Raw genomic sequence first — 26,765 nt, 5'->3', positions numbered from 1 at the left:
ATATCATTACCTAACCATTACCATTTTAGCCTATTGACTTGCTAAATATAAACGTAAGAATTTAGAGTACCCCAATTTAAGTAACCCTCACTGAAGCTGAACAACTGCAAGTGTTGACCAGGAAGTTATTATTCAAGTGGTTTCTTAGTGCTGTTTAAATTAATGCAATGTTGCGTTAATTATAATGTGTAAATAAAACCAGGAAGATAATTTCTAAAAGTTATCCAAACTCATTGCTAAGTTCAAGCAATAAAAAAGCAAAGAATACAGTAAATACTACCCCATCTTTTGTGCGAGAAATATCTAGTTTACACAAGACAATAAAAACTTATTTACTATTCCATGAAAACTAAACTATCAAACTTCCTTTGAGCAGTTCTAATTTCAAATGCATTATAGTGAAAATAACATAAACATGAAATCCTTCTTTCTTCTTATCATGTTGGGAGACACTAGGATAGTCTGTTTGACACGTTATTTAATAACAGAGGGAAAATCACCTTGATACTTTTATTAAAAATATCAAATTATTTGACAAAATGAAACGCCATGTAAAACTATGACTCTGGTATAATTCCAAATGTCTGTATGATGCTTTGGCAAGCAAACATGAAGCATGGGAGAAAGCAAGCTCAAGCTGAGGAAAATTGATGTACTTTCTTAAGAAGACTTATTAGTCAGGGTTCATATGGCAAATGTGTATAAGCTTCATAGTGACGCCATTCTTTGAGTTTCCCAGACTTCATGCCTCCTCCTGCCATTTAAGTTACCTTTGTGTTTGGATCTCTTGCACATTGTTTTTCAAAACAATGTTTAGAGATACAGAATTTCTCCAAGCAAATATTCTCAATCCAGCACTTTCTGACTAATTCTGGTAATTGCTAAAGTAGTGTATTCAATTAGAAAACCACTTTCTAATTTCAATAGTCTTTGAATAAGACTCTTGTTCAGCAACTATAGTGACTGTCTAATCAAGTTGAGCATGTTATAATTAACTGGAAACTTGGCACTTGATGTATGAACTATACGAAGTTGCAAAAAGTAGGATTTTTTTGGATAACAAACACTATTTATACCAGCATACATGACATTACACATGTGAGAGTTCAAATAAGTCTTGCTCAGAACAAACGACTGTATGTGAATTTTATATCAACTCCCAGGTGGAAAAAAACCCAAAAACTGAGTTACAGGAGTTTGGGTTTTTATGTCTCCAAGTCAAATTACAAAAAGCATGGAAACGAGCAAGCACTTCACTGATTCTTCTCTACTTAAAATCCTCTCTACTTGGTTGAACTTGTTCCCTTCTCAAACTCCCCTTCCTCCCTTCTGCCACCACCTCACTTATCCCCAGTGCAAGACACACAGTCTGTCAGAACAGGTCTATCTTCCACCCAAACTCAAACCCTGTTGTTCCTGGGCATACACCTCATACTCTCTGCCCCTTACTGTGAGGCATTGGTGGCCTCACACCTTCCCTTAAAATACTTGATCTTCCAGTAGTCAGAAAGGCCCGTGGTGGCACTAACCAGCCAGGACCCTCAAGAGGATTTACAGATTTGGTTCTTCAGCTAGGGAGTGTCATCCAGACTGAAGTAAGAAAGGAGATTTTCAGTCCAGTCTCAAAATCATGAGTCACACCTGGACTCATAGCACTGTGCTCTCATTTCAGGGAGCAGTAAGGGTGACTGACCAGCTACTTGTTTCTTCAAAATCCAAAGGCACAAATGATCAATGTATGTTTAACTCTAAATAACAATAAGCAGATGGATAAAAAAACTCTAGCCAAATCATCATTGCTATGGCATCAGTTTCTTTATATAGAAGCTCTTGGCCATAGTCCTTCCATGTTAATCATCCCTCCCTGCATCTCCCTAAAGCTGAGTGCCACCTCTGCTTTGCTGCCTGCCATTCCTCAATTATTTTTGTTTTGCCTTTTGGTGCTATCTCTAGTAAAGACCACTCCACACCCTCTCCTGTCTGTTTCACAGCAGCGATCCTTACAAAGTCAATTCGTGTATATGTGAGAAAAGAATATATGCTGTGGGACACACCTGTACAAGTCTACATCTGAGCTACTGGCCTTTCTAAGACAGAATTTGTTCGACTTCTATCAGTTGTTTGCGTTAGAATGAAATGAATTACCTTCTAAAAGTTACTTTTATCCATTGACTACAAGAGCTGAGGTGTGGAACTAAAGATGCCAAAACTGTAGAACAGAAAAGCGAGGTGAGGTGAATCTTTCCTTTACTGACAAAAAGCTCTACGAACACTGGAAAATAATGAAGCCTTATTTCCTGCCAACTTGTGTCTTAAGTTTGATTGGCTTTCTGTCTAAGTAGAAAGCTCCAGCTGAAGCTTTATTCCGTAACTTATAATGACACTTGCCTGCATGGATTTTTTTCAATGTGTAAAGAAGTGTGGGCTCAGATTGCACTTTCCCTCAGTGGGAATACTAATAGAGTTTCTTTTCTTCTTCCCAACCACCAACGTTGATGAAATTTCAGGGATTTTAATTATATTTGAGAAATCAAGCCCCCTTTCCCCACCATCCTCTCCCCTGTCAAAAGTATTTGAAGTCAACAAGCACATTCAGAAGTTATTAGGAGGGAAACACAGAGACACATTCACAGTAGTATGATTGCACAGGAAACCAGATGAAAAGTTAGGCTTTGATGGAAAGAGAGGAACAAAAAGCTTTTCAAAAGCATTCTTTTTTCTGAAATGTACTTGTTACAAGCAAATAACTGATCTTGAGATGTGCCAAAATCTTACTTTGATGTAACTCAGGAATGATTAGAGAAAGGGATCTAGCTTTGCATGGGCTTATATTATATAGTTATAGTCTCCATCTTATTATCAGAATGCTTGTAGGCATGGGAAGGTAACAGGGAACAGAAAGAAATATGAAGTTAAAAGTCAGCATGAATTAGCATAAATTTTTATTTGAATTTCCATGTAATCCCTAAGGAATTTTTAAGTTAAACATAAAAACTAAAATTCAGTTATTAAGTTAAAAAAGAAAAGTTATTATCACAATTCAGTTGTAAATTTCAAGGCAATCTTAACTGGTATGCTGCTGTGGACACTCCCACAGTATGTATCTGGAACTTAATAAGAAATAGAAAAGTGAAGTTCCATTCACCCATATATTTTAAAACAGCTATATGACCTAATAAATTACCTCTGAAAAAGTCCAAATAAAAGGAGCATTTTAACCAGTTTACTACTCAGACTTATACCTACCGAACACAAAAACATTGCTGAAGGAGGGAATAATTTATCATTATTGCTCAAAGTGATAATACTGCTGCATGTGGTCTGTATTCTGAACAGTTACATAGTCTGAATACTGTTCAGAAATCTCACAAAGCCAAAAATTAATATTCTAGCAGTGTACCACGTAACTGAAAAGTCAAATTATTCTTCTGATGAAGAATAATATCTGCCAAAATACAAAGAACAAGAGAACTGCTTGTATGCCTTGGCTGAAATTACTAAACATGAAAAATGTATTTGAGGTTTTTTTCCAAATGTAACTACATCATTAGTTTGCACCAAATATACCATGCTCTGGTAGCTACAATGGAAATAAACAACTTGCACAAGTGTCACTGAAGTAATTTATTTAATAATACGCTACAGCACATATTTAGTATTTCAAATTCTTCTATGCATTGACAACCTAATTGCTAGCACTTCAGAATATACACTGACTAAATATACGTTCTGTCAGAAGAATATACTCACTAGATTTTCTGTACAATATTCAAAACATGGGATAATCTTAGTAACCATTTAAGTGAGGAGATACTTATTCTGCAGTCTGACTGGTACAATGACAGAACATCAAAGTCCATGTAAACGTATGAAACGATGGCAGATTTAACCAATGGCTTTTTGAATGTCAGTGTAGCAGACATAAAGCTTCTTTTCCTTGGCATGCAGGTACATGCATTTATGGCACAGAAATGAAATTAGTTTACCCTGTAAGACAAAAAGCCCTTCAGTGGCAACAAAAAAGTTATACACTACCTGCTGCCTATTTCTCCTTGTAAAGAGCAAAAATCTTGTGCAATATACACAGCATCTGGTGGGGTCAGCTCTACACCGTAGCACAGGTCATGTAGTTCTCCTCCATGTTAGTGTATAAATATGTATCAAAAAATAGGATTTTCCTTGACTAAGCTGTAACGTAAACTGCTAGAGTCAAGTGCAGATTTCATTTCAGGCCTCAGCTTGGCCCTCAACCTATTTCTTTTTTTTTTCTTCAGGCAGGGACAGAAACTTTAAAAATACTTTATCATACCAGAGCATCTAATTTTATTGCCAACAAAGTCATTCTCACTAAAGTGCACTCCATGACTTCTTAAGTAAAACTAGAAGCAATGTTTCTTCCTCATCCTCCCAGCAAAGTCACTGGTTTTGACACAGCTGCCTGTACTATTCTTGACTTTGGAGGCTGCTTCATCTTCCAGCTCTTCGCTGACCTCTCTTCATATGTGTGTCACTGTGCTCTCTTGCTGAAGAGATGCTGTCCTTAATCCTCTTCTCCCTCTTCCCCTGCCTCCCACCTACGGGTAGTTTCACCATAGATTCCATGCAATCCAGCAATGTTCCCTGTGCTGACAATTCACCAATTTCCTCCCCTCCAATTAAGCTAACCTCACTCTCTTCAAATCAAAGCTCAGTGCACTACTGTGCCAGGTCTTTACGGATGTCCAGCTATCAGTTTAGTCTCCATGCCAGCCAGCACAGTTCTCTTTTTTACCCCTGCAAATCATTCCCTTTATTTCCTTTCTTCATCACATTTTACTCCTTACCCTCACACATCGTTTTAGACAGTTTGGATTCACATCCCTGTTAAGATCTTCATATCCAACCTACATGTAAACCTCTTGCAGATTAGCTCTGCGTAATTGTTCGTTCCTGCCTATTCACGTAAGTAAAATGCTAACCTAGGGCTCTCTCACCTCAGTTTCTCAATGTCCTTTTCTCTGGCCTCGAGAAATATCAAGGTTTATTCTCCAGCTCCAAAAGTTGGATCATTGCAGGACTCTCTTTGCATCCCTCTAGTATCTCTTTTGAAGAAAGCAAAAGCTTTGTCAACTTTCATAGAGTAGCACCTCATTAATTATCCACTTATTCACAGTGCAATGTTTCCACCTGCATCCTGGTGTCAGCCCTCATCACCATTTGTCACATTTCATATTAGTACCTTAGTCCCATAATGCTTCCCAGGTAGGGGTCCCCTACAACTGCCTGTAAGGTCACCTTCTCAGCATTCCTCCATTCCATTTTGCCCTGGCACAACTGGCACTGCGCCGTCATCTTCACTGCAGTCTCAGTACTACATTTCTTTGTGTTTCACTGTCAGTTGGACTAACGTCACCTACCACGGGACGTCGGAAACTGAGGCACTCAGATTTAGGCATCGATGTGTGCAGCTATCAGAAAGAGACAGGCACTTACTTATATGAGCACTGAGGTGCCTATATCTTCAGACTTGCAGATTTTTTCCAGTCATACCTAGTATGTCTAAGAGATTACTTCTTTCTACAAATCTTGTCCTTGTCATCCCCCCAAAACACATAGCAAGGTGCCCCAAGATTGCAAGTGCAGGATAACAACGAAGGTCCCACACACGTAAATACAAATCACAAAAGGTCAATTATTCCTGTCTGAAGGGAAGCCACCTTCAGGGCCAGGCAGAACTGGTTTTAGGGCGTAATAAAGAGAGCAAAGAAAATGTATTCAGTGTATGTAAAGCACCGTATGTATGGTTAAAGTGCAAAGGAGGTAAGAAGCAAGCATAAGAAGAGCTACAGCTCCAATATGAATGACAGTAAATGAAACGCAGAAAGAAAATTACTCCAAATGGGATCCCCCACATCTGATCAATGCCACTACTTATTTGCAGCAGGTCCTTCCTCACCTTTGGTAGAGAAAGACATCTGTTTTTCTGTTTGCAGTTCATGAAGTTTTGCTGCCACATCTCTATAATCATTTGTAGTGTATTATCTTTTACTATATAACTGGGCTAAATAAATTACAATTCTAAGGAGCTGTGTTTTCTTCTCCAACCTTCCCAGCTGATACCATTACTGATATTTTAGTGCTAAGCTAACATACATGCAGATACAATATGACATCTATGACAATCCTCTGTTCATATTGACGGCGCAGGAAGTAGAGGGCGGGTTGAACACCTCACTTCAGTAGCCTAAATTAGGTGAGGTGAACCCTACTCTTTGTATTCATTACTATTAAACAATCTTATACTCAGATTACAGGTTGGCTGGACAGGTACCATGTTGTCGAACAGCCCTTTCTGCAGCTCTTCACCTTTTCACTGTGCTGGGCCTTGGCAAGAATGCGGCTCTGTGGTAAGAGCAGCTGCAGGAACCGGCACAACAAGCCCGGGTGGAGTAGGCAGCTCTGGGCTGAGGACACGCACATGAAACTGCCTGCACAATAACCCTACTTTGTACTGGCACAGCATAAATCAGAAGCACAATGTGTTTCTAAAGGAAGCCAAAAGAAACACTTCCCAGGAGAAATGCAGCGGTCTCCACTGGGTCGATATCAAAAGAACAATGAAATATTCTGCTCTGCAGAAAGATTTTGCTTTGACTGTCTCAGTTCATAATCCTGGCAATCAAGAGCAATTTAGTTCCCATACATTACGCTAGCCTCAGGAGCTCATAGATAACTCCTACAGTCTGGGGAACTGAACTTCTGTTACAAGAATTTATGTACCTGCATCTTATTTGGTAATGTATGTTTCGGTGAATTACATTTAAATTAAACAAGCACTGAAAGAAAAAAAGGTGGTATCAGCAACCAACAGATGCAGATACTGCTAGATTAAGCAGGTCATTTTGGTCCCAAAGCTATACAAATGGCCCGAGAGCCATTTGCTGTTTTATAAGCAGCCTTGTAATCACCTATCAGCAAGGTACAGCTCCATCTGCCAGAAGACAATTTCTTGCATTAGATTTCTTGTGTCACCTCCTGGCTTACACCACATTACTGAACCATCTCATAAACTCTGTCTATAATCCGACAGTACCTACAGTGACAGCACACAGTCTAAATGTTTGCATTAAGAAAAAATGTATTCTTTCACAGCAAGAGATAAAACAAATTTACAAGAGATTCTGGAAATATTAAACCACAAGGAAAATATTTTTTTCTTGTTCCACACTATTATTAGCAGGACTCCATAAATACCTGACCCTTAAAGAGGCGTGAGCAACAGCTAAGTTTTTTGAAAGGGCATGGTCTGTCCTAGTTCTGCCCTCCTCCAGACTCACTGAAGAATGTCCATTAGCTTCAACTGAGACATATTAGACCACCAACGTATACTTTCAGCAATCACAGCCCTCACTGTTTTTTTTTAAAAATGAGACAGGATCAGCCTTGTCAATAACAACACCAAAACAAAACCAGTTCAGCCTCTGATATTTCCAACTATCTAAGAAACACATTTAAGACCAACGGTACATAACATGGACCTCAGCACAATGAATGAAATGGAAATCCCTCATCCAGAGCCCATGTTCCATCTCCTCTGCGCCTCAGCCAATGCAGCTCATGGGCCCTGCTGCCCGTCATTCATCAGCACACTTAGAGCCTGAGGCTTACTGGACAGTGATAACAGGCATTGCCTTAAAATACTAAACTCAGCCATCTCCGGCACTGAAGGCTCCTGAAAAAACAGGTAGCCTGCCAGTCTGAGGATTTGTTCCACTGCCTCTGAAGGTGCTTGCAGCGTGTGGACATGCTGCCAGTTTGGGTTTCCCAGTGTTTGGCTCCAGGATGCTCATCCCTGGATATACACAAATTCACACACATGCCCTAATCTAAAATGAGTCAAATCATTCCTTTGGCAAGAAAACACAAGCTTGCTGGTTTTCCACATTCTGCCATGGCTGCCATTAAAGGAAGGATTATTTTTTTTTACAGCAAAATAGTTTTCTTGGGGTGTATGTCACCACAGTTACACCAAAGATCATAGAGCAATGTAGACAGTGTGGACAGGGCTGAGCAAGTAGAGATACCAGCTCTACTACATCAGCAAGTAGAGGTACCAGCAGCAGCCTAGTCCAAGCATCATGGAGCTCAGTGCATTCTGCTTAATTAGCCATGTAATTGTGATTACACTACTACAGCTGATCAAGGTCAGGAACATCTTCATTACACTGAAGTCACCTCACATATTCCTGGACTGTGGGATTCAGCTCCAGATTCAGCCACCTAAACTCAGGTGCCTACTATGCAGACATCTACATGGGAGGTGGCTAAGTTCTCACTGCAGTCAGGGAAGGCCCAGCCAATACAACAAACAGAAACTGCAGAGGTGTCCATCTTATCCTGCTCTGCTATCTGTATTTGGTAAGGTTAGGAGCTTTTTAGACATAGCCAAAAGACTCCCGAGGAGAAAGAGATTTTGTGTTCTTTTTGCATTCTTTAAATAGACTGATAAACTTAAACTCGGAGGTATTTATGTCAACTTTTGCTATTTTTTTGTAGTTAAATCATACCCCCCTTCCACTATGAGTTTGCATAAAGATGCATAAAGCACAGGCTGTCTCTTTGTAAAAACCCACATTTTATGGCAGTGAAATTAAAAGATAAGCCAGACCGAGACCGGTGTATTCTCTCCCACTGTCACCACATCCGAGTGCCCCCCACTATTACTTAAGACTTACTTGCAAAGCAATCCCATTCATCACTCTAGAGTAATAAACAACCCTTTTAGTCCTTCTAAACTTGGATATTTGGGGTCCTTTAAAATCAAGGATGTCTTCATTTTATAACTCTACATATCAGGGATTTTCTTGTGTTTACTGTGAACTACATACTTCCTGATCTTCTGCGATATACATATGTGGCACTTGAATTGCATGAAGACCAAAGATTTTCTGGCAAATTTTCCCTGGGCTGCTAAATTTATTGTATGTTCACATAAAGTAGCATGTTCTAGGCCAATTCAAGTAAGCATACATATGTTAACAAAGTTAGAATTTAGCTATTAAATGGAAAGCTAGTTCCAATCTTAACCACTTTGACTTTACACTTCCTGCATCAAATCTTCATGGAAAATAACAAATAAATATTTTTCTGGATAAATCCTGATCCATACTGTTAAAAATATTTTATAAATATGTATTAATTGCTTGTTAGAAAAAATAGTCCTGTTTTATTTTTAGCTAATGAACTCCAAATATGTCCAACAGACTTTGCTTTTAATTAGATAAAATGTTTTAAGAAACAAGATGCCAAATTGAAATATTAAAAAAAGTTGATATATTAATGTCTCCATTACATTCTCCTTCAAAGCTGGTCAAGTAAATAGAGGTTGTTGTCAGAGATTCTAGAAAGAACAGGTGTTTTCATTTCATATTACCATTTTTATAACCCAAAATAGCACAGCACCTAGAGAGCAAAACATACTTTGTAGACACTAGTATGTGGAAACCTTCCCATCTGAAGCAAATTTAAAAACCAAACTGGCTGAACAGGCAAACATCATAAATTATACATGCTAAATTGAAATTCAAGATTTACTATATTAAGGGTCAGCACAAGAAGCTGCAACAATTATATGGAAGGAGACTAATACATGAGAACAAAAAATTCTCATCTAATTGACTAACGATTTCCCTGTTCTTTTAGGAGGCTATTTGAGGAGGCCACAAAGCTAAAATATTACTTAAGGAATCATTAGACAATTTTTATGCAAAACCAACCAAACAAAATATTTCATCGATGTGGCTAGCACACCATGTAGGGAAAACCATTTTTAAAATCCCATGTATTTCCCAACTTATATTTTTGGCCCCAGTCTAGCAAAGTACTTAAACCACCTGTATCTTTTTCATTTTAATGGACTATTCCCGTGCTTAAAATTAGGAACATTAGGGGGCAAGCATGGGATCTGGAACTTTTCTTATTTTTGTGCATCAGTATGAATGCAAGTTATGAAGACAAATGATGTCATACAATCTATATGACTAAGCTCATGAGAACAGAATAAAAGATTAATTTCAGATTTATCTTTGACTTTCAGCAGAGCTTGTGCTGAGTGGACTTGTTCTTAATTTCATATTCTTCCAATTTGTGCTTCAGTCATTGTTTTCATCAATTTTGAAAATCTTATAGAAATATTTCTAGTTATCCTGGGTTTAAGAAAAGTAATCTTAATTGTAGTCACAGCCTAGAATGACTCTTGTGATCTTGAAATATCTGTAAAAAGTCTTGGCAATGGTAAAAGTAAAGAAAGATCAAAGTTTACATCCTGAAGAGCCTGGGAAATAACCATACAGTATTTGATTTACTGTTCTTGCACTAGAAGTTTTGATAATTCCAATGTTAAATGTCAATTAAATCCCTAATAGCTTTGCCATTGGAATACTTATCTGTATTGACAAAATATGTTCCCTTCTAACAACCATCATACTTCTATGAATTCTGTGATTTACGACAAGCATCAGCACATATGTAGCAATGTGAATACGTTCATTTCAAAATACTGTATAATTTTCAATAGGAATTTATTTCTGGTAACAGAAAAATTTGATAAAATTTGAAATAATATACCACTTCTTTAGAGATTTAACAAGGGACTTGGAAAGCCCAGCAAAGAGCCATTAAAAAGGAAAGTAACAGTAAAAGGTGTAAGATTATTACAAGTTTCATGCAGAAGAATTCTTCTGGGACCACAGGTGTCTCCATGTGCTACAAACATAAACAGCTAATCTTGCATTTCTTGTGCAGCAAAAATTACTCCTAGCCAATAAAAATTTATGGTTCTTATTTTATGCATAATCAGACTTGAGGATTATACAGATTGTGTCTATCAACAATGAATAATTCTTACAGAAGTTATCCTTGAGTTTGAAACTTGCAGTAGGTATGCATCATGAGCTCTTTATTTTAATATCTTCTGGTCTAAATTTGATAAATGCAGAATTAAAATAAAAACATGTTGCATGACAACAGAAAAATTAAAATATATACAAAATTTTCCCAGGGATGAGAATATTAAGGTGAAGCAAACATAGCAAAAGGGTAATTTCCTACATGCAAAACAGCTGACTGATAAAGAACTCTAGGTTGTTAACTAAATATACTTTACATTTGGGAATGCAAAATCAAGTTAGTGTCCTTCCATTTTTACTTCCTAAATATACTGGACAAATGATGCCTGCTTGCTGCACATATATTTTTAATGTAAAGTGAAATACAACAACTGTGACTCGCCACCTAAGCATCCATGCACAATCTTCACCAAAACTGCACCAATAAGGCACAGTAGGAGAATTCCTTTCAAGTCCCTGTATTCCCAAGGAATCAGATGTTGGTCAGCATACAGAATCATAGAATCATTTTGGTTGGAAGGGACCTTTAAGATCACCAAGTCCAACCATTAACCTTACACTGCCAAGTTACGACTAAACCATGCCCCTCAGTACTACATCTACACGTCTTTTAAATACTTCCAAGGATGGCAACTCAACCCCTTCCCTGGGCAGCCTGTTCCAATGCTTGACAACCCTTTCAGTGAAGAAATTTTTCCTAATATACAATTTAAACCACCCCTGGCGCAACCTCACGCCATTTCCTCTCATCTTGTCACCTGTTACTTGGGAAAAGAGACCAACCCCCACCTCACTACAACCTCCTTTCAGGTAGCTGTAGAAAGTGATAAGGTCTCCCCTTAGCCTCCTTTTCTCCAGGCTAAACAACCTCAATTCCCTCAGCCGCTCCTCATAAGACTTGTGCTTTAGACCCCTCACCAGCTTTGCTGCCCTTGTCTGAACATGCTCCAGCACCTCAATGTCTTTCTTGTAGTGAACACAGTACTCGAGGTGCAACCTCACCAAAGCCGAGTACAGGGGGACGATCACTTCCCTAGTCCTGCTGGCCACACTACTTCTAATACAAGTCAGGATGCTATATGGCTGCACTGGTTTATGAAATGCCCTTTTACGGTCATTCCAGTTTTTGGAGGGAAAGTGTACATAGAGAGAAAGTAATACAGGGGAATGGGAGCTGCCCAGTCCTGATGAAGCCGAGGTCCCAGCCCGGACTCACCCTGCAGCACCAAGGACAGCGCCGTCAGCAGTGTCCTCTGCTCACCACCAACCCGGGCACAGCGACCCTGCGCCTTCCGTGCAAAAACCATCACAAGACCATCATCAGCCCCAAAACAGCAGGTAGTTGCAGTTGCAGCTGCTTTAGTTTTGGCTAAAGAACGAGGTTACCATTTAAAGTGCCTTTCATTTATTTAGACAGATGAAATACAGATTTGAACCCAGCTCAGAGAGATCCTGCTTGAATAGTCAGTTGACTAATAAAAATGTGTTGACTCAGTAGCCACTCAGGAGCTTAGGAAGCACTAGGTCTTTATCTCTGCCTTCTCATTATTCTTACACATCTCTATGGAAGAGGAAAACACTACCTGCCACTGGGCAGGAAATAACAAGGGAAGAGATATGAGTAGAAAAATGGTAAGGGACAAGAAGAAAGAGTAGAGAGTAAAATGAACATAGATGAATGTGCTGCGGTATCTCAAATTGAGTTTCAGTGCATATATTTTTTTCAGTGTATGTAGTTTCTACATTAATATGTTTCTGTCTTGGTTATTGTCTATCTTTCTCTTTTGCATTTTCATTTGAAGAATTTTTGCACAATGTCAGTATATGCATGATGAAAAATTTATGCTGGCATTGAGCTCCAGATTCAGGCACATGCAGATGGGAACTATATGTGAAAGAGGTTTTTTTGTCTAAGTTCCTACAGTAGACAGTGGAAAATCTAGTCAACACAGTAATCACTGTGTAGAATAGATATGTATTCTGCAGGATGAGACAAATCATATGTCAGATACCATCGAGTCTACCGTGACAGGATCAAATTAGTTGCCTAACTGAAGGCACGCAGTGCCATTGGAGATGTGAAGACTGTCCCACTCAGCTTCCAGCTGTCACTTTAAGATGGCATGGGTCCGTGTATCTTAGGTCATAGCTATCAGACCCATGAGGAATGTCCTGGATACAGGACTAGATAAATATGTGTGTTTCGGCAAATGAATAAAGCCTTACATCCCCACTGGAAGCTCCAATAGTAGCTTAGACAACTATCTCATATCACACCACGTATTTTGATTGAAGTTGAATCCCATCTTCAGGTAAACTGTTGTACTGAGAATCAAGATACTTTCAATACATCAAGGTTAGCCAGAATAAAAAAAAAAAAATTAAAATAATGCATTCATTCACTTTTTTTGTTCTACACTTTTCTGGAAAAAAATAACCCAGAAAATGTAGTGCTTGGTTGGTCAATAATATTTAAACATCGTATTAGAATGGTTTGAAGACTAAATTATTTCAAAATTGGTGTGGGTTTGATCTACTTGTTTTTCAATTGAAGTGTTAACTAAAAATCTGAAATATTAACTCTTAATTAAGTACACTACATTAATGTAGAATTACTCTCAGATACTGTGCCTTTCATAGACATCCCCACATTCATGCATAAACTCCACTAAAAATTGTCAAGATAAATTAATAGTTTTACCCTTTAGTTCTCATGAATCGGGAAGTAGTAAACGTGTCATGTATCGGTATGTATTTGTATACGTGCTATGGTTCGGCCTTTACCTGAGAGGTCCTAAAAATAAGTGAATAAAATAAATAAAGTAAGAAAAGAAAATAAATAAAACTATACACATGGTTTTCTGTACTACATTAGTTCAGAAACTAGCTGTTTTTCTGAAAAGTATTTTTGAAATTTCTGCACAATCAGAAAATTTAAACATTTCAAAACCTGTAATTCTACTCCATCTCCAACAGTAATTACAACAAGCACTGCCTTATTGCGCCTTTCTTAATTATTTCAGTAATGATTGTTGATTGTATTTATTAATGGAGTCATCTTCGCTGTCTCAAAACTTATGAAAAAGTTGACCACTCATTTTGCATTTGGTTCTATCTCTTCCCATCTGAATAGTCATAGAAATTAATAATTTTATGACAGTTTATTCTGTGCATACAAAAGTGTCAATTATTTTTAACCTCTAAATTAAGAGAAGGCACATTGCCTGTCAGTGAACTTTTGAGTTTGACATGAATTAAAGTTCTCCCATTAAAAAGGAGTTATTAGAGCAACATGAAGACTTACACAATCAATCTGTCAAAAAGATAATCCTGTAAAACCTTCAAAAAGAAAACCTTTCTTGTCAAACAGGCACAATTTTTAGGTGGCAGGCTTTAACTTAAAAAATAAAGCCCAGAGATCCCAAAGACCCTGCTCTGCTCCCATGTCCGTGACAGATAAGAGCAATTATTATTTTTTTTTTATATTATATCTAAATAATAAAATGTGACAGACTATGTACTATACAGGAATACTGTCATGATTCTCATTGTATTAGCCACTAGGCCAAATAATCCTTACAGTAACAGGTCTAAAAATGAGACATAATCTAACATGCCTTTATTCTTATATGGTTTGTTTAATTGTAAAATATAGAAATTATTATATTATATTGATATACTAATGACCACCTGTTGGTTGCAACAGTCAATGGAAACAGTGCATAGAATTACCACTATCAACAACAATCCAAAGTCTTCTGAATTTAAATAAAATGGATCACTGATTACAATGAGTTCTCACTGTAGCAGCAAAAGCAGAGGAATCCATAAGCAATAAACCTTTATTTGGCTGTTGTCCCAGTCACTGCAAACAGCCTTCACTATAAACAGCCTTCATCGATGTGTTATTTTTAGGAAATACAACAGAATTTTTGTTATTATTATTAATTTTGCTGGGGTTTGGCTCTGATGCTTTGGAATGGCCTCCATTTTGTTCTCTCTCTGTCCCTGGTTTGATTAAGCACAGCTATATCGCTCACCTTTCTTTTAACATTTCATTTGTCACTATCACTATAGTCAGACCTCCTGCTCTTGCTGAGAAGAGCAGACTTTTCAGACTTGAAAAGGTCCCCATTACATTGGGAGACGTAAAAATATAATTCAGTCTATTTCAAAGTGAATTCCCTTCAAGACACATGAAGTCTTAGTCACAATGAAGCAAATCAGTAGACAAGGATCCCGTGAATAGTGGGGACAGCATCTGAGCAGCAATCAAATTATTTTTTTCAAACAGTCCAGCCAGCACCTGGGCAAAACAATCACTCTCAGTTATTTAACAAACTTAATAACAGTGTTTCAATACAGCTTCTGAATTTGCTTTTCAAAAGGCAATAATTTGGGCAAAAGGCAGCAATTTAGAATCTCCCCAGAAGATATCCTGTAGGAATAAAACAAAAAAAAGTAAGATCAAGAGAAGCATAAGCAGTAGCAGTAGCCACTGTCTTTCTAACAGAGAAACAGAGAAATAGATGAAAAAAAACCTTAAACATATAAAAGTCATGAAATACAAGTGGCTGTGAAACCAGTGTAAAAGAAGACAAAAAAGCTTCCAGCAAGTCCTGATCCATATGTAAGTCTATACACAGAGAATATTTAGCAGGATTATTATTAGCTCTTTTTTTCTTCTTTACGGGTGGGCTACACACTGGCCTGAATGGCCATGAGACACAACTGCCCAAAGGCAGGATCTGATCTGAGCACTTGAATGACAAAACACAGATCTGGCACCTTGCATAAGAGAAAGAGCCTTGGGTTTGGCCATGCCAACCCCAAAGCCAACCTCAACATGATTACTTTTGGACCAGGTGTTGCTCTAGAGCAAGTAACAAGCCACAAACAGGCAAATTGTTTAGATGTCTGTGAACACGCATTTCGAGGTACAGGCTAGTGTCAACTATAAGATCCTGACAAAGAAGGATTCCCTTCCAGAAAGCCAAAGGGAGAGGAAAGGGCTTTGTACCTCACTGAAGCACTTATTTAGTGTTGCATCAAGCACAGGAGATGGATGACTCCTAAAATAAAAAGCACCATGGAAGGAAAAAAACTTTCACCCTAATTAAGGGCATAACAAGGGTATCTCCTGCCTAAAGAGAGAATAGGAGTTTCCAGTGAAAAATAAAGCCAGTCTGGACTAGTTGAACCCTGATGGTCAGAGGGAGAGGGGGCACAATAGCTGATGTGATTTCAGAACTAATCTGCACATTTCAGAAAACTATTCTTGTAACAGCATGGATTTGCTCTTTTTTTAAGGTTTCTGCTCCATTTCTTCCCATACTTTACCACTGTAGTTTAAAATACACCAAAGGCTTCCCACACTTGTGGCAAACATCTCCTTCCTAGAAATATTTTCTAAACCAAATTAACTAAGATTAAGATTTTGCCTTATTAGTTTGTTGGGTTTTTTTCCCCCTTATGACATTCAGCTCTTTTACCACCACACAGGACACAAGCCAATTGGGAACCACACCTATCAAAAGCAGACCCTTTCCTTTCCCATGCATGACATGAACTGAGATTAGTAACAAGAAGAAATTCAATCCAGTTGCTAGCTCCAAGACATGGTGGGGGAAAGCAGCAAAGACTATTTCAGTCCTGCTTCTCTTCTTGCCAGAATATTCCTCTAATCTTAGCTAGCAAAACAAGCTGGCAATATGAGGTGGGCGTGATCATCAGCGAGTGGAGTCGCTCGAAAGAGACTGTAGACGTTCTCTTCTCTCTTCTCCCATGGACCTACTCACAGCTTGTAAGGGACCAGCAAACCTTTCATTTAATGATCTGCAATGAAACACCAGTGCTAGACCACAATGGCAGCAGAGACATGGACACACTAATTCTTGACACATGGCCTGAATTCTTATTAGCCCTGCTGACATTGATGAATTATCTAGGAAAATAATGCACTGACCTCTTTTAACTACAGAAAATCTCTGTGTTTTTATAGGTTCCAGTTGTTGGGTTTTTTTAACTTTTAAATTGCAATCATGACAAGCCTATCAGCATATGACCTTCATTTTGTGCCTTTTAGCATTTAACAAAAGCATATTTATCTCAGTGCAAAACCAGAAAGGCTCTAAATTAATTCCTGCCTTGATGCTGTAGAAGTTTATTCAACTAAAGAGCCTTCCCGGGTTCACACACGGTGCCCCTAGAACTGGATACACCTATTTTAATTATATCTTACAACTAACCATGAAATTCTGCACATTCAGATACAGTACTGCTCAAACTAGTTTTAGTGGATCAGCTGGAAATCAAACTCGATGAAATCAAAAATGAGGTAATTTACTTGCCTGTTAAAAGCTTGCTAGAAAGGTGAATATTCTCAGCTTGTTTCAGCCCATATTAAGAGTGTTAAATATGAGTCCTCATGGCCAGACATGTCAGCAAAGAAAGAGTTTTTATTTAAACTCCATCACTTACCAGTGAAAAACTGTTCCCTACAGATTTTTCTAGTAATTAATTTTTTAAGTTTTTACATGACTACTATTTAAAGTCATTCAAGAAGCACTACACCATTTTTTGGAGCAGACATTCTGACTTTCAAATCTACTTTTCAGCACAAATCATAATCTGCTACTAAAATCCTGGGCTTTGGAGATACTTCAATAATCTTTTTATAATAATACAATTCTGTTCATCTAGAAAAAAGTATGGTGTGAAATTTTCACAAAGTACTTCCCAAAATCTATCTCACCCACCTAAATGTAGAAAGACTTTTTCTTCTTTTCAGCTTCCTTTACAGATTATTAGAAAAATAAGTGCAAAACCATTTGAGTAGTCTAAAGAAAAAAGTCTATAAACAAATAATATCTTTCTTACTGCAATATTCATTTGTGTAACAACCATCATAGCTCTGTAACTTGAAAGAAGAATTCAGAAAATTTGTACAGCCTTGTCACATGCAAAAAGTCAGCTATGGAAAAAACAGCATTAAACCAGAGCCTAAAGAAAGACAAGATCCTTCATGAATACCAAGCCAAGGCAAGAATGAACTTCTTCACAGGTATTGTTTAAATCCCCATTTTACAAGAAAACATTTTTTATTCAGGACTGCTCTAAAAAAAAAAAAGACAACAAATGTGATTTCTTAGGTATAAATTAAATACAAACCCATAGAGCAAGATAACTGTGGGTTAGCTACAGGAATCATACCATGCTGATGCACAGCTGATTTAGTTCATGTGTTTCAACATCCATCTGTATGTGAAAACTCATTTAACAATTCAACACAATGGCAATAGAGAAGATGGCCAAGACACATACAGGTGAAGACTGAAAAGCTAGGTATCAACAGCAGTACAAGAAGCCTTTCTCCATAACACAAGCAGTAGAAGTGTCTAAACGGGCTATGTTCTAGCCATGCGCTAGCTCCAACCTGAAATTAGACCTGGGTGCACAACGACCTCTCTCATTCTTCCTTCTCTCTCTTTGCCTTTTCTTCCCCTACTCCCCTCTCCCTGGTTTCTATAGTAAGGAAATATAAATAGGAATGCTAGATTGGAAATGCGGCACATTCCAACCCATTTCTCAAACTGGAAGACTGAAGAACAAGGACCCAGAGGTGAAGGACCATGATACCACACATCTGCACCAAGCACCTTTAAGCCACTTCAAGTACAGTCAAGTTTTTCTCTGGAACTCAAAAAAGGACAATTTTGTTCCTTCTCCTAGTTATGCAGCTTCCCTATCATTTCAAAATACGAATGACAGGTATGAAGTTTTCTATGAACCCAATTTAATACTTTTGTTTTCTATAAGCAGACCCAAACCAAAGGTCACGATAGAAATACATCTTTTTTTCTATTTGCACGGATCCTGGTGATGGGATATGGTAACAGGAGTACCACAAAGCAGTGAAGAAGAATAGTTATTAACTGTGTTGGAAGTTAAAGAAAGCCTATATGTGTTTAAAAGTTGGTGCTATCAGCCAGATGCTAGCTAAGCAGATGAATATATTGCTCTTTTATTAAAAATGTGTTATCTTTTCTTAAAATACTTTAACAAAATATCTGTTACGAGAAGCAAAAATATATTGCTGTTATGTTCTAACCTTTTCCACTCTAAAGAAAAAAGGACTGGAATTTTCATGCTGGAATGAATGAAAGCTGTCCCTTCATGTTTGCAGAACGCCTCAGCATAGCTCCCAGTTTCTTTAATCTAACATTTCCCTTCCTAGTCTCTATCTTCCCCTTGCCATCTCTTGTGAACATGAAGTAAAATTAGGAAATGATGGTTAGAGTAGACAAGAAAAGGGTTCATCCTGCCAGACTTTCCCTGTGTAGGAGTGCCAGACTCCCTCTGTACTCAATATAGCTATAAGTACGTACACAGAGAAAAATCCATTCCATGTATTTTAAATACAAAGCTTGGAATGTAATGCTCTCCAGGTGTACATAGGCATTTTTTTTAATGTAGATCAACACTGTAGAATACTATAGGTTAATACAAGTATTGAAAGATGACTGTATCCCAACAGGCTGTATCAGCCTAATGATATAACTAGTACAGATGCACTGGGGAAGAATTTTATGTCTTTTCTCCAATGAAGGAAGACACAATCCAAGATATCTTCTAAACCTTTGCATAAAAAAGTTTTCATAGGAGTAGAACTGTACAAACCCAGCAGGATATCTGTTTTCTGACACTGCCAAAAATATCTAGAAAACATTACTGTTAAAATTGTTTTCATTCCAAGTGCTGTTGGGGTGTTATTAGGTATTGATTCAGCTGGTAGCCTGTATTTAGAAAAGGTGACCAAGAATGGGTTATGGTCAATGTTACAAAAATATAGATATATATTACATTTACCACTCTCCTCACTGTTGTATTGATTTGTTTTAAAGTGTTAAATTACTTTATACTGCTTGTGACTTACAACATCCATTGCATGCAATTTCTAACAGAATACTCTATAAACATGATCACTTCTATAACCTGTACATCTAGTAGGAACACAAGTGTCATCATAAATTCTCTAGTAACAAACATAATTCTTCCCCTGACAATTTAAAATCTTGCAATGATTGTTCTTGGATAGCTGAAAGAAAACTGGCATTCTTATTAACAAACCCAGCCTAGAACCTAATGTTGAAAGATGAATACGTGCTGAAGTACCTTTCTACTTTGTTGAGTGTTCAGTTGAAAATTAAGAGTCTATAGCTTTACTGTTTCTAGCATAACAGTGAATAGCATGTTAAAATCTAAATTACATTTTTTAAACTCAGTTCCCTAAGTCTGATAATAAATAGAGATTTTCATATGTAATTGGATTTGAAATATATGATTTAAAAAAAAAACAACCACACAAAACCCCTTCTAATATTTTCCTTACACACGGAAAGAAATCAAGATAAAGATGAAAACAAGCCGATGTAGTAAACCTACAAGATCCGGATTTTTAAAGATAGAAATTTTATGAAGCAAAATTTGTGAAAAGTTAAAACTTGTCCAAATTGGAATAGTACACGAACATGTTTGTTGCGACGGCTTTGCGCAAGTGTTGCATTTGCACTTATTTGAACAGAAGAAATGTGTTATCATGTCAAATATCAACATTTAACCCATGAACAACCACCTTTCCTTACCCATCAGAAGAGTAGTGGGAAATGACTTTGAGCTAACTTGTATATCACAATCATTAAACCTTTACTCAACAGTTCACTGAATCTTTGTTAGATACTTTGAACATCCCAAGAGTCTATTTTCTGGAGCTGCAGAGTTGATGAGAAAGCCCACAGGCTTGTGTTCAGGTGTTTGGATACCACATTGCTCAACTGAAGCCTCCATCACCAAAATTCACACCCAAAATAGCAGGGCTGGTTTTATTCTGATCAGAATCAGCCTTAAAACAGCAACAGTGTTTGGCATAGAGAGTTGTTAATAGGAAGAAACAGGGAAAGATTGCACTAAATTAGCAGGAATGAATGGGACTACAGTTGTCTTAACACATAATCAAGTAGAGAGATTTATATGGCTTTACAGAACCCAATGTTTTGTTTTGTTTTGTTTTTTTAAAAACAGTTGTTTTCAATAAGTTGTGTAAATAGGATATACAGGGGGTAGCAAAGAATATCACATTTGTCCTCCCACATGCATGAATGACAGTTCTCACGGGAAGCACTGTTTCACAGTCTTTATGGGTGAGTGCTCTCAAGCAGGGATAAATGGGATATCCTACTGTAAATATTTTTGCTGTGAATATCCCCCAAGACAAATCCTATGAAGAAAAAAAATTCTTTCCTAAGCTATTATCAGAAAGTAATTTTTTTGACACTTCCAAATTATTGTTACTCCCAGAGAAGACAGAGAATATTAATTCAGATCTTGAGATGACATATAAAGAGAGAGCAATGATAGAAAAATGCAAAACCTGAAAAAATGCACAATGTTTTCAGGATCATGCCCAGCTAACCTTACTACGGTAATCTGAATTATGTCCTTAGGCTATGGTCCTTAGGTCCATACCTCCTCTGGGCAGACTAATTTCCTCATGTATCAAATAATCTCTCCAATATTCTTATCCCATTACATAGAGTTATCCAATCCATTCTTCTCTTACCTACATATTGTGCACCATGATATATTCACAGTCAGCCAAAATCTGCTTGAAATAAAATTAGAGTATTTCCCATAATAACCACTTTCTTTTTGTGTCAAATAGGTTCAGCATTTATCTGTGATTTTTTTTTCTTCACATCATGCATCACAGACCCACCGGAGTGAGAGGTACTGAATTACAACAGGTTGAAGGAACATGACTTATGTTATGTTTGAAATACTATGTATCTTTGTGAAGTTATAAATGCCTCTCAAAGAGAATATTAAAATCAAGCTGGTAATTTTATTAGCAAGTGGAAACACATAATTAAAGACAGCAATGAGAACTTCTTATGCTATAAAGCCAGAACCAAATATTTCGTTGGTAACAAAAAGATTTCTGTGGGTCATTTTCATATTCCATTGGGTGGACTGGCCTAGTGGAACACCATATTGCAACAAATAAACTCAGATATATATTAGTAAAAATCAAAAAACTAACATGAAATGAAGTATCTAGATTAGCAGAGATATCCGCAATGCTATTTCTTTTTATTCCTTGAGAAAAAACAAAGCTGTCTTGATTATTCTACAGTCTTAATTGATATAAAATCACCGTGTTAACCTCTGGAAATCATTCAGGCAACAAGACTACACTGTCCATATCTGGCATTTGCCAAGAGAAATAGTACTGTCCTACATTTGGGGTTTTCCTCTATGTTAAGCTCTTATTTATGATTTAATGTTTCTCTGATAACTAGACTAAAAATCATAATACGCATGTTATCTTTCCCCGCCTTCTGCTTACTTATATATGCTGTCCCTGAGCAATTACCTTCATATTATTAACACATCTAATGTTTTCTACAGGGTCAAGACCACCAAAAAAACTGCTTTTCTCTCCAGAGGCATAATGCTCATTTGTTTGCTCTGATGTTTACCCTCGACCACTTACAGCAAATATCCTACTGCTTTCTATCTCCTTTTCCAAACCCCACTGACTCACAATTATTTCTATTTTTACTACTTAAATACTTGTCTTTGTGTCCATCCTCCAATTCACTCACTAAATCACATAGCATACCAGTTCCCTTTTACCTCTGTCCATTGATGATATGTTAATTAGAAACACAATGTAAAAAAAGTATAAGAATTGTGGGTTGGAGAGGGGAACAGATATACTCACACTCAAGTAAAGAAATAAACTTGGATGTAATGGTGAGTAGTAAATTAAACAGGAATTTGAAATGGCCTAGATAAACAACACAAAGACAAATAGCTCTGTGTTTTGTATTTAATCTTGTCTCTGTAAAATGGGAAAAAAATAAGAGGACTGTGCCTGGAATATTGTGTTCAGCTTTGCCTTCCGAGTTACTAGATGGATAATGAAAAATTAGGGTACCTATAAGACTTTTTTCAGGAGAAAAGATTAAAACACATGATGAGGAAGTTTCCAATGTGGAAAAGAAGTGTACTTTGGCTGGACTGACTCCAAAACCCTAAGAATTGCATTTGCATTTAAGCAAATTGCTACTTCTGAGGTTGAGCTTCCTAGGACTTTAAGTTTTCTTTTTGTCTTAATATTGTTTCCTTTCCTTTAAATTTGACATAGTCCAAATGAGTCATCCAGTGGCAGTTATTCATTATTTGCCTTCACATTTCTGGGGCTGGTTAAAAGCTGAATCCCAGAATAGCTGAGCTGGGAAGGCACCACTGGGAATCACAAATACCCTGGGGAGCACCACTACTGACTGGTCTCCAGCTGGACTTTGTGCTGCTGCTCACAGCACTGAGAACCTCTGCCTTCTCCTTGCCAGGTCTTTTTTCCACTCAGTGGCAGGCTCTCATGTCCCCTAATCCTCCTTTTGCTGCTGATGTGCAGCAGACGCCCTTTTTTGTTGCCCTACCACCATGTAAAACAGATTCAAAGGTAAAAATATTTTCACGTTTTCAAGTTTATTACAGTATTTGTATATTTTCAGGACATGGGATTTTTTTTTGTTTCAGTGGAACATAATGAAATACCAAGAAAAGCTCACAAGGGCCAGAAACTGCAAGTTGAATTCGTAGCAACCAAGGGATCTTTTCTCACAGGCAATCTTGCTCTTCCCCTTGCAAGCACTGTTCAGACAGAACTGGTTTCTGCATGAGTTGATGGGTAATGTGGGAGAAGGAAACAAGACCTGAATGGATTCTGGGTAAGGTACTTGGTGACATTGGCCAGCAAACTTGCAGCCAGGCAAGTGTGGTTGGGACCTGATATCTTCTCAACCAGCAATGTACTCTGGACACCAGGCTGCTCTAAGGTGCTTCAACACAGGGAGAAAGGATCTATGCCTTTCTCCTTCCTTTCTCAGTATAATCTTTCCCACCTGGATGCCATCCTCCTAGGACCTTCTCACAGGCACAGCACTTACAGCACATGGGCCTGAGTTGCTCGGACGGTGAGGATGGGACACCAGAGCTGGCTGTCTTCCCCTCACATCCAGCCACGTCCAGCGGTCTGGAAGGTGATGAGTGCCCCCAGACCCACGAGGAGGTAGGACTCTTGAACCAGGGAAGGGAGTAATTAGATGCGGCTCCAAAGGGGGACCTTCCCCAGGATGCTAGATTTCTGGCAGACTATAGCATTCATGGTCATTCAGGCATGCACCCCCTGGCACAGGATTTCTTCTGCTGAAGTCACTCCAGACAGAAGCACATCAAGCTGGTCAGACCACAGCATTCGAGGCAAGTTATCACACCTGGCCGCCTCTGGCTCTGGCTGGGCAGCTGAATGCTATTGTACAACACACCAGCTGGGCTGCCATTGCTCCCCGCTTAAAAAAGAACAGAGGAACCTCAAACCGCATGAAGTGCCACTGCACAAAGACACACACGGGAAAGGTCATGAGCCCATCAGCCCCCTTACAGGACACAGAACCTGGTTCTTGCCTTTTCTTTTCTCTCCCTACACAGAGATGCCTCTCACCACTAGGCATCCACAGCCTCCAGAGCCTCTCCACCCCTGTTGTGTCAAGGTGCACTCACCAGACATCCTTCACAACACTGCCCAGAGTTCCTTCTCAGACCACCATGTCAAAACACAGTTTGCAAAAATCATAGAATCATAGAATTAGTGAGGTTGGAAGGGACCTTGAAGATCATCAAGTCCAACCATTAACCTACCCTGATAAAAACACCACCACTTCTAAACCATGTCCCTAAGCACCTCATCTACCCTTTTCTTAAACACCTCCAGGGATGGTGAATCCACCACCTCTCTGGGCAGCCTATTCCAATGTTTAATAACCCTTTCAGTGAAAAAATGCTTCCTAATATCCAATCTAAACCTACCCTGACATAACTTGAACCCGTTTCCTCTTGTCCTATCACTTGTCGCCAGGGAGAAGAGGTCAGCTCCCATCTCTCTAAAACCTCCTTTCAGGTAGTTGTAGAGGGTGATAAGGTCTCCCCTCAGCCTCCTCTTCTCCAGGCTAAACAACCCCAGATCCCTCATAAGGTTTGTCCTCCAGACCCTTCACCAGCTTTGTAGCCCTTCTGTGGACACGCTCCAACACCTCAATGTCCTTCTTGTAGTGAGGGGCCCAAAACTGAACACAGTACTTGAGGTGAGGCCTCACCAGTGCCGAGTACAGGGGGATGATTACTTCCCTAGTCCGGCTCACCACAGTATTCCTGATGCAGGCCAGGATGGTGTTGGCCTTCTTGGCTGCCTGGGCACACTGCTGGCTCATGCTCAGCCGGCTGTCCACCAGCAGCCCCAGGTCCTTTTCTGCCAGGCAGCTTTCGAGCCACTCCGCCCCCAGTCTGTAGCGCTGCATGGGGTTGTTGTGACCCAAGTGCAGGACCCGACACTTGGCCTTGTTGAACCTCATACCATTGGCCTCAGCCCATCTGTCCAGCCTGTCCAAAAAGCTGCTTCTAGCAAAGTTCCCCCTTAAACATAGTTGCATAATTTTGGCTTAGCATGCAGGTAAGGGAGGAAGGGTATGGGAAGTAGCAGACTGCTGTATGACCCCAGAAGCCACCCAGAACAGACATGTCATGGGTTTCCCACACAGAGACACTTGAGAAGGACAAAACAATACCAGCCCAGGTTGCACTGAAGACACCTTAGCAAAAGTCAGGCAGCTGAGGGCCATCATGTTCCCACACATGGTATTCATGATTTTTCCTTGGTGACTCACAGGGGTTTGCAAGATAAGAGTGTAACAATCTGTGTCTGTACTGGTAGAAGCACCACAGAGGACCCTGAATAAGGATGTGAAATCTAATGAGGGATCTTGGGCAAACAGGGAAGAAATGCAGAAAAATCACTTCATGCTTTGAGACAACATTCATAGACAAAAGTAAGCAAAATCAAAATCCTCAAGGGATATATATAATACCTCTTAATGCCAGGGGAAGCCTCCGAAAATACTGAATTGTGGCACATTCAACTGAAATAAATATTTTCTGAAGACAAAGTATAAAGGAGCTCATGATCTGCCTGCTTGGTGATTGAGAAGCCAGCAAAAGTGGGCTTTTATGTTCTTTCTGCTAATATCTATTGCTGTCTTCCAGTGACCACTCTGAATTCAGTTCTCACATCTTTGTTCACAATGGCAACAGCCTTCCCCAGTAATCGTTACCACTGAAAGCATACACACAGAAGGTAATTTTAGAACATCTGTGCATCGTCTTCAATCTTCGAAAAAAATACATTCCAGTCAACACTGCTGAAGAGATTAGCCAGGCTTTATATGCTTGTTTCTGCTTAGGTACTCAGTCAGTGTCATGGTAGTTTTAAGAACTTCTCATAAAATCTACATAGAAGATATATTTTTAATGCTAAATACAAGTTAAATCCCCAAACGACAAGCTGAATATCTGCGAAACATGAACAGAACAATCCATAAGCCCATTCTTGCTGTATCGCCCTCTTTTTTGTATAAGGGCTTGACTTTCAAATCCATTATCTATCACTGTATACTTTGTAAAGCTGTAGTGTGTCTCAAAGGTCCTGACAACCATGACTTTGATTTGATAGGCATTCTGTCTCTCTAAAACATACAATCAGAAGATCCTGGGTGAAGAAATCGTGCTTTGAGCAGCACGTGTTCCTAGCAAGAATTTTAGCAAGAACAGTTCAGACCATCTCTATTTTTAGGGTTATCATTGGCTCTGCTCCAGACACTCCCATATGATTAATCATATGAACTATGCAGGTTTGAAGGCATTAAGGTAAACAATATAAAGGAAAGCTGATAGAGCTGAGAAACTAAAATAAACAATGTAAAG

At 38.6% G+C, this 26,765-nt stretch overlaps 1 protein-coding gene across 1 annotated transcript in view; it reads right to left on the bottom strand.

Moving 5' to 3' along the window:
* The window catches only part of OCA2 (OCA2 melanosomal transmembrane protein), a gene marked incomplete at both ends in the record, with an annotated part of 176,511 nt that overhangs the window by 13,000 nt on the left and 136,746 nt on the right, over nt 1–26,765 (bottom strand). The window lies entirely within an intron of this gene.

This window comes from Vanellus vanellus (assembly GCF_965231255.1).
Source record: "Vanellus vanellus genome assembly, chromosome: 1".
Lineage (NCBI taxonomy): Eukaryota > Metazoa > Chordata > Aves > Charadriiformes > Charadriidae > Vanellus > Vanellus vanellus.
This window is presented reverse-complemented; position numbering and strand designations above follow the sequence as displayed.